This window comes from Juglans microcarpa x Juglans regia, chromosome 3D, assembly GCF_004785595.1.
Source record: "Juglans microcarpa x Juglans regia isolate MS1-56 chromosome 3D, Jm3101_v1.0, whole genome shotgun sequence".
Taxonomy (NCBI): domain Eukaryota; kingdom Viridiplantae; phylum Streptophyta; class Magnoliopsida; order Fagales; family Juglandaceae; genus Juglans; species Juglans microcarpa x Juglans regia.
In genome coordinates this window covers 33959209-33968402 of record NC_054598.1, presented here as the reverse complement: position 1 = coordinate 33968402, position 9194 = coordinate 33959209, and the positions used below count along the sequence as shown (strand labels likewise).

General features: G+C 37.8%; 1 pseudogene; it reads right to left on the bottom strand.

The window, feature by feature from the left end:
- Positions 1–630: 630 nt before the first annotated feature.
- Positions 631–4061, bottom strand: LOC121254333 (annotated as a pseudogene).
- Positions 4062–9194: the final 5133 nt, after the last annotated feature.

Sequence of the window (9194 nt, the reverse complement as noted above, 5' to 3'; positions counted from 1 at the left end):
AAAGCCAAACCCACGTTAGAACCCAGTGCTTGTCGTGGCAGAAAGAGGACTTTGGATGGGATCGAAGACCAATAATATATAGGAGTTCGAAAAAATCATGTTTAGGATTTTCTATGGGAAAAGGAGAAATTTCAGCACCTTGATCAGTTGAAACCTAATTAGCAAGAGCATCCAAATGGACGGTATTGGCTTGCGGTCAAGGACTGCTGCGTTCGTTTTCGAAAGCCGGAAACTGGAACATATGAAATCGGTTATCCATTAATCCCAGTTTGAGCACAAAATAGAGAGGGAGAGGAAGAGGAAAATTGAAAGACATCGTCTCATTAGGAACAAAAAACATCATAATAAACAGTCATTTTATTAAATAATATGGCCTACCACGAAACACCCCTGTAGGCTTATTTTTATTTAAGTAATGTTAAGTATAAATTTCAAATAGATAAATCTTGCGTAAACTCTTTATAAAATGATAGATCTCACTAAAAAAAAAAAAGAATTATACTTTTTAAAGATGGGTCTACCTTTTTATAAATACTTACACATACTTATTTATTTGAAACTTATACAAACATTTCTCCTTTTATTTACATATACAAATATATATATATATATATAAAAATTATTGTGTGAATAGAAATTTAAACTTGGTGACATGCCATTTTCAAGGATACAGGTGGATCTGAAAACGCTCCAGTTGAAATCTGAGAAAAGACAAACTTGTTGGCAGCCTCAGTATAGTGAATTCCATCCCAGTTTACTCTGACAGAGGGCGCTCACATGAACCAACAAATATTTTGCTTCCATTCACAGTCACTGTTCCTCCACACCCAACACTACTGCTGTAGTTGTACTTTCCTCCATACCCACAACAAGCAACAAGTGGAAGCTCAAATCCTGCATGCACATTTTTCAACCCAAACATGAAGATGATCTTCAAGATAAGAGACAAATACTTTAATCATAAAAAAATTATAAAAATAAATTTATAAATTAATGTGTCTTGATATGATACATTAGATTATGAAGTTACTTTTATTATAAAGTAAATTTAAAGAATTTTATAAAATCACATTAATTTGTAAGTTTATTTTGTATGATCTCTTTATATTTGTAGTAGTTTGAAAGATAATAAACATTGAGAACAGAAACGACCGTTCTTATTATATCCAAAGCTAGATTTTAATTTGGGGGAAGTAAATGACATAAAGAAATATAAACTTTTTGCAATATAATAAGGCTTACCGTATTTCTGTGGTTCCCTATAAAGAGAGTACCTGACAGAGTAGGTATCTACATATGTGATTGCAGCTGAAGGAAGATCGATCCTGAGTTGAACAATGGCCTCCTTCAACTTGTGATTGAAAGACTGAGCTACATCATTATAAGGCTTTGCACAGCCATGGCTGTCCCTTTGAGCTGATGGAAAATTGGTCAAAATATAAGGAAGGCAACCAATCGGTCCATTATTGTGGATCCAAAATGATCTAGCTCCCAACTTATATATATTCTGCATCAATATCATGAACTTCACTTGATTAGCATCAACAAAAAACAAAACTAGGTTACCGGTTTTTCTTCTTTCTTTTCTTTTGGGATGAGGAAGTGGGTATTTTCCGTTGAGAGTAGTGGGCTAGCCTTAGCTAGCTCATTACGAGTAATGATAGTTGCAGTCATGAGTGTTCAAGCACCGTGTAATGATTTTGAAAAAAATGAATAAATATGAGATTCAGATAAAAAAAAATTAATTTTTTAATAGTGAACCCTACTCTTTTTCAAAATGAATGTACGGCGTTTACGCACTCATGACTGTATGTAGCATCATTCTTTTATATTAAATTTTGTCATCCTTAATCACATTGATTGACGTAAAACCTTTTAAGTGTGACGGATACAATAAAACCATCCATTATAGTCTTAATTTTTACCTTAACATTAAGAGAGAACTTGTCAAGAATATCGGGGATAGAAGCATTGACTTGCTCTACAGTCATGTTACCAAAGAATCCCGCACTAAGATCATTCTGACCAATATCAAATGTGTATAAAGCTTTCGGAAAATAATCCTTCTTGGGCATCAAATGTGCATATATTCCTCCTACAACAAGAGAAAGCAGCATAAAGGTAGTTGTTGATGATATGATGCAGATATTTTATAAGCACTCTCAAAAAACCAATTAGATTAAGGAACAAAACAAGTAGTGGGGTACCCATTTTACCTTGTCGTCTTATAATCTGTGATCTTTCTTTGAACTGCTCAAATTGTGAGTATTGGATATCGAGGTAGAAGGGACTAAATCCACCTGCTGCAGGTATAATTCTGGATGGTAGTCTGATTGTGGATGAAGCCGTGGCAAAGTTTGCACCGTGTGTGAAGTTAGTTCCCAAGGAATCAAGGTATGCACTCAGATATGGAAGACCAACACCCATTGCTGTAACCATGAGAATTCATATCATGTAAGATAATGGGAATTAAGTTAATCTAGTACTCAGCATTCTGTCCATACTACTACTGTTGGACTTGGAAGTTTGGACAGTACTCGGTCAAAACTCCAATGTGCCCGGCCTACTTCCACTGGGTATCATGTGAGGTCCACGTGTAAGAACGGCTGATGGGATTAATCAATGTCCAATAAATACATGCCCCTCATTCTCTTGAGTGAAGAAATTTATGAGCCTTACTCATTTCATAAAATCGGTTCTATAAAAGAAGATTCTTCATTTCTTATAAATATGTCCAAGACTTTATCTAGAGGTAATGTGAGATTATTCCTTAACATCTTCCCTCACGTGCTGTCCAGTATTTTTTTCTGGTTCTTATCACGGGATAAGTAGTGTGGGCCCCATTCATCCTGTGGCAAGCTCTGATACCATGAAGAGATTTATGAGCCTAACTCATCTTATAAAACAGGTTCTACAAGAGAGGATTGCTCATTCCTTATAAACATGCCCAAGACTTTGTCCAGAGGCAGTATGAGATTATTCCTCAACAATGACATTGCATTGATCTCTATTTAGATTTAGGATTTTTTTGGGAAATTTATCTCATCTCAAAGTTTTTCAAAATTTCATTTCTAAACATCATTCAAATATAAATATTTTTCAATTTCAAAATCTTCAACTTTTTCATCTAATCATTATAACTTTTCAATATTTTAATTTTATAATATTTTTATTCAATTTTTTCTCTCATATTTTTCAAAATCTAATAAAATACTTTAATTCAAACTATTTCACTACTATTTCAGTGTTGTTTGCAGAATTCTCATCTAGTCTAATCTCATACCCATCCATCCATTAAAATGATGTTAAGCACTGGTTTTAATTGCAGAATGGCTACATAGCTTACCTCTGAGGAGGTGCTCTAGATAGTTTTTTTGCAGGAGAACCCATGATTCTACGTTGGCTACTTGGTTGTTCTATCGTGTTTAAGTGTGTCCATGGATCTTCATGGGCCTATTAGTACTACAAATTCAGGCAATATACTGGGTCGTCTCTTTTTGCAACATTTTACAAAACGAAATTCTATTCATTCTACCATTACACTAAAGTTGCGTAGACTACAACAGTGGCTATGAGAATCTGATTAATTCCTTAATAGTTAGCATATAATATAAGCTGAGCTATGCTAAAAGTCAAGATACGTACCTATGAAATCAATAATGAGCCGGCCATCGGAGAACCTTCCAGCAGGCCTATGAAAATAGGTTTTCCCGTTAGGCGGTGTGACTCTATGGAGGGTAGCAGAAAATCCTCCAGTATCGGAACTTGAGGCGCCAAAGTTAAAGATTGCCGGAAAGTTGCAAACTTTTGAAGTAAATACAGGATTCAGTGTGGCAGCATACAATAAAAGCATAAAGAAGTAAGAGAGAGGAATTGTGAACTTGGGAATGCTAGGAGACTCCATATTGGATAACCAAAGAGAGTGATGCAAATGGGAAGGAAACGAGGGAAGTTTGATGCTTATAACTTATAAGGAAAGGTCGGCTCTCTCTCTCTATCTCTAGTCTCTACATATATAGACAAATTTACAAACGCGTATTGAAAAAATTGTTGTGAAAGGCACGGCTTGACCATTCTACGCCTTTAATGTGGTTCGAAATCATCTCAGCCGTGGCTCTATGTAGGAGACATCTAGAAGCTAAGTTGACCATCTAACCTGCTCATTGTCAAAATCTCACCGCCTATCGTACATAATTGGTTGAACACATGCCCGAAACCTTGACCGTAAACACGAGGGTATAACCAGACAGTTTATTGGATAAATCCAAGATTAACACGGAATAAATTGTGAGCTTACCGAGCAGCTTTTAGATCTTAACCAAAAAAAGAGGACAATATTCAAACCATAAGAAAAGAGAAGAGTGCCGTGTTGAACATGAAATACCAATTCTGACAAAAATAAAATTTACGCGTTAATGAGATACATAAAAAATGATGTGGCCTACCACGAAATTCCTATGGAGGCTTATTTTTATTTAACTAATGTTAGTTACAAATTACAAATAAATAAATCTTGTTTAAGTTATTTATAAACAGGAAGATCCTACTGTAAAAAGATTTTTTTTTATACTTTTTAACGATAGGTCAACTTTTTTATAAATACTAGCAGGGAATGGATTTTTTATTTTTTATTTTTTTATCTAAAAAAGAGGGCAGAACCTCTGAATATTATATAGAAACCCTCACTTATTGCAGAAGAAAACCGTCAAACACAACTCAAAAAACTACCTTTTCCAGCCTACAATATTCCAAGAAACTATAGAACCTAGCCAAAACTATACAAAAACTATCGTCTGCTTCTAACGTATGTTGTGCACATTATATCCAATCTCACTAATCCTATAGTCAACCTTGGAAGCTATGACCAATCCAAGCAAGTTTTGGTCTCGCCCAATGCACCCCGTCTAGCCAACGAATATGCCACTTGGTTTCCTTCTCTATATTGATGTGATATGGAATAATCAAAATCTTATAATAAAATCTGTAATTGATCCCAGTATTCCCAAAGGTACCATAACATACATTTGTGGGTGAAGAACCAATTTACCACCATTGAGGAATCACGCTTTATGTCTATAGTCGTGTAGCCAAATTGCTTACAGAGTTTTACTCCTTCTAACATCCCCCTTAGCTCATCTTCTGTGCTTGAACAAGACCCAAAAATTTTTGAAAAGCCAAACACTATGTGACCCCTCTCATCCCGTAGTATTCCCCCACCTCCAGCATGACCTGGGTTACCGAAACTGCTTCCGTTCGAATTTAGCTTCAAACGGCCAGGCTTCGGCTTCTTCCATCTAATCACTTGCACTTTTGTTTTCTTAACCTTCAATATTCGGGTCTCTATTTTCCTCAACAGACATGCTTCCTAGCTGGTTAATTTGTGGACATTGTTTATTCTAGCTGTGCAATAGAGCCTACCCAGAATTTAATGGATCCCCATACCTCCATTGAGCTTTTGTTCTCCCCTCCATTCTAGCTGCGCACCTCCTACTCCATAGTATCCAGATTACAATACAAGGAATCAAACCTAGTAAAAATCCCAGCTGAGATTTATGGGAAGCCCTGTTAAATCAGAGTTGAACTCTCTTATTCCAGCTTTGTTGGGCGAAATAGGGAATTCCCACCTTTGCCAATACCTTCCTCCACACACTTGCTGCAAATTCCCCTTTGCCAAATACATGTTCTAAGTCTTCACTTTGTCTTTCCTTGCAACAATTGCAGCCCGAGACAAGAGGATTCCTATTTTCCAGATTTGTTCATCTATACTTAGGCAATTAAACACTGCCCTCCACATGCATATTGCTATCTCTCTCGGTAGAAGCTTGTGCTCTACCCATTTAGCCCATTCAAAAATTGGCCTCTTCACTCTCACAACCTCCCATGCCGACTTTGTGGAAAAAATCCCACTCTTCTCAGGTAACCAAACCAGGATATCCTTATTATTATTTAGGATTCCTATAATGCTCTTCACTAGTTGCCTATCTGCCCATCAATTTCTATATCCTTCCAGCTTCCCATCTATCATTAGCAGCAAGTTCTTTCAGTGTAATGTTTGGCTCTTCCACCTCTACAACTGATTTAAACAAAGGGCCAGTACTTAGGAAATTATCATACCAAAACAAGATGTTTCCTTCTTGCACCTTCCATCTTGAGTTAGACAATATTTCCGTAAGACCCTCCACTAATTTTTTTCAGAACATCGACCCCGATCTATTATATAAGCTTTTTATGATATATACTTGGCTCGAAAGAAGTTTGCCCACAGGGAATCTTGAGTTAGAATATGCCAACCGAATTTCATAAATAAAGAACTCTGCACTTCCGAAATATCTCGCACCTCTATGCCTCCTTCCTCCACTGGAACACAAAGTTTCCTTCAAGCTCTCCATTTTCTTTTAGCTTTACCTCCCTGCTCACCCCAGAAAAAATTTGCTAACATGCTGTGGATTTTTCGAACCACCATTTTAGACACATGCAGTGCTGAAAGCAGGTAAAAAGGCATACTAGAGAGTACATGTCTCATTAGGATTAGGCGTCCCCCTTGAGATAGGAGCCTACTCTTCCACCCTGCTAGTTTCTTGTCAATGTTCAAAATTAGTGCATCAAAGTATCTGACCTTCAGTTTGTCCTCCACAATCTATACTCCCAAATAACAAAATGGAAAGTGGCCCTCCTTGAACCCAGTTTCTGCCAATATCTCTCCCCTCCTTCTACTGTTCAGCTACTTAGAAAAATATATTGCTGATTTTTCATGGTTTACCCTTTGTCCAGTCCACCTTTCATATGTTTTTAAAACCTCCATTAGAGCCCTGTAGAGACCTTGCTGGCATTAGCAAAAACCATAACGTCGTCGGCAAATAATTAGTGTGAAATGGGGGGAGTACCGCTCGGCTGAGAAAAATGCAATATCCTCTTTTCCGACATCTTCTTCTTGATCAATCTTGAGAGTACCTCTTCTATGATGATAAATAAAGATGGGGATAGAGGGTCTCCCTGTCGGAGTCCTCTTTTCGCCTTGAAATAACCTTTGAACATGCCATTCATCATAATAGAGAACCACATCGATGTTACGTAATTTTTTAGCAAACTACAAAAGAACTCCAGGAATCCGAATGCTCTTAGAGTATGTTCCAAAAATCTACAATCCACCCTGTTATAGGCCTTGCTCATGTCTATTTTAACCATTAAGTTTCCACCTCTAGTCTTCCAATGTAATAATTTTACCATCTCCTGCGTAAGTGTGGTGTTTTCCAAAATATTTCTTCCTTTCACGAAAGCCCCTTGTTCCGAAGAGATTAAATTTACGAGTACCATGGACATCTTTTCAACTAAAATTTTGGAGAAAACTTTGTAGATCACATTACACAAGCTTATAGGGCGGAATTTGTCAAAGCTTTGGGTATTTTTAGTTTTTGGAATGAGAACTAAAAATGATGAGGAATAAAATCTTGGGAGAGGCTGACCTGTGTAAAACTCATTAACCGCCTCTTTGACATCTTCTTTAATAATATTCAAGCACGACACGTAAAAAGCAAATCCGAAGCCATCCGGTCCTAGGCTACTCTCCACTCTTATTGACGAGAAAGCCTCATATATGTCTTTCTCTATTGGCTTTTCCCTCAGCTTGCACTTCATGCTCTTCGACACAGCTGGTTGTATTAGTTCATCCAAACAAGGAAGTTCTCCTGCATTTTCAAGGGATATGAACTCTTCAAAATATTGAACAACCCCTATATGGACCTGTTCCATTGATCCCAATACTGAGCCATCCTGAAGATTCATACTTTTTACGAAAGTGTTCCTTTTACGTTGAGAAATGACTGCATGAAAAAATTTTGTATTCTGATCTGCCTCCTCTATCCAGGATTTTTTTGCTTGTTGGGCCAATCTTGTGTCTTCCCTTTTCTACCAGATTTCTAGTTTCGCCTTCGTGATTAGGAACTCCTCTTCAATATCCTCTGAGTAACACGCCTGCAGCGCCTCCTCATATTGTTCCAACCTCTTTTCCAACTCCTTGATCACTCCATCCACCCAGCAAAAACCTCTTTATTCCACTGCCTTAGTTTTTATTTGAGCCTTTTTAGTTTCCCAGCCAGTCTACATAGCCCTGAATCCCACCTCATCGGCTCGTTCCATGATTCCTTCACCATTTCTAAGAATCTATCTTGTGAAATCCACATGTTCTGGAATCTGAAAGGGGCCGGGGCTGGCCCATACCTCCTATCCTCCGAAGCCTGGTTCAATAAAATTGGTGAGTGATCCGACGTTCTTCTACTTAGTAATCTTGCAGTAGTTTGACCATACCTACGACCGAAATCAAAGTTAATTCAAATCCTGTCGAGCTTCGCCCAGGTTCTAGCCAGGCCTTGCTGCCCGTTGCACCATGATAGCTGTCTTCCCACCGAAGGTAAATCCATTAATCCACAACTGTTAATACAATCATTAAATTCTTCAATTGCTGAAGGAGGTCTAGCCCTACCCCCCACTCTTTCCTCGTCTAATCGAATGATGTTAAAGCCCCCCATGACCACCCATGCCTATGCAGAAGTTGAAATTCCTTTCAAATGGTCCCAAAGCTCCTTGCGTTAAGCTTGCAAGCACTTTGCATATACAAATGATGCCAACAAAGGTCCCCCAGAGTCTATAATTAAAACCGTCAGCGACAGTGCATATTCAAATCCAAAACTTCTATTTTCATTTCATCCTTCCAACATGCCCATATTTTTCCACTTGCTTCTACGTTGGAACAAAAATTAGGAAATTGCAAGCTCAGCGCCCACTTGTGTAGTTTGGCTAGTTCTTGGAATGGTTTTGAAACAACCAACACAGAGATCTCATATTTCCTCACCAAATTCCGTGTTCTTCTTTTCGATGTGCCCAACCCCCTTATGTTCCAAACCATAATTTTCTCAATCATGAGTTCATTTTTTTTGGTTGGGCTGCCTTTCTAGACTTTCTCACAAGCACGTCGTCTGGGTTTTGTATTTCCAGATCACTTTGTGGTATTGTCCCTGGGTCCGAGCAGTAATCCTTTTGTATTTCACTTACAATCTCAGTTTCATCTTCCGATAATATTGCAAAGCTATTTCTGCAAATCACAGTCCCCTCTTCCTTATCACTATCGTACTCTTCCACAACACAAAAATTTAAATTTGTAGCAGAGCGGTTACCCACCTCTCTGTTCTCCCTGCTTC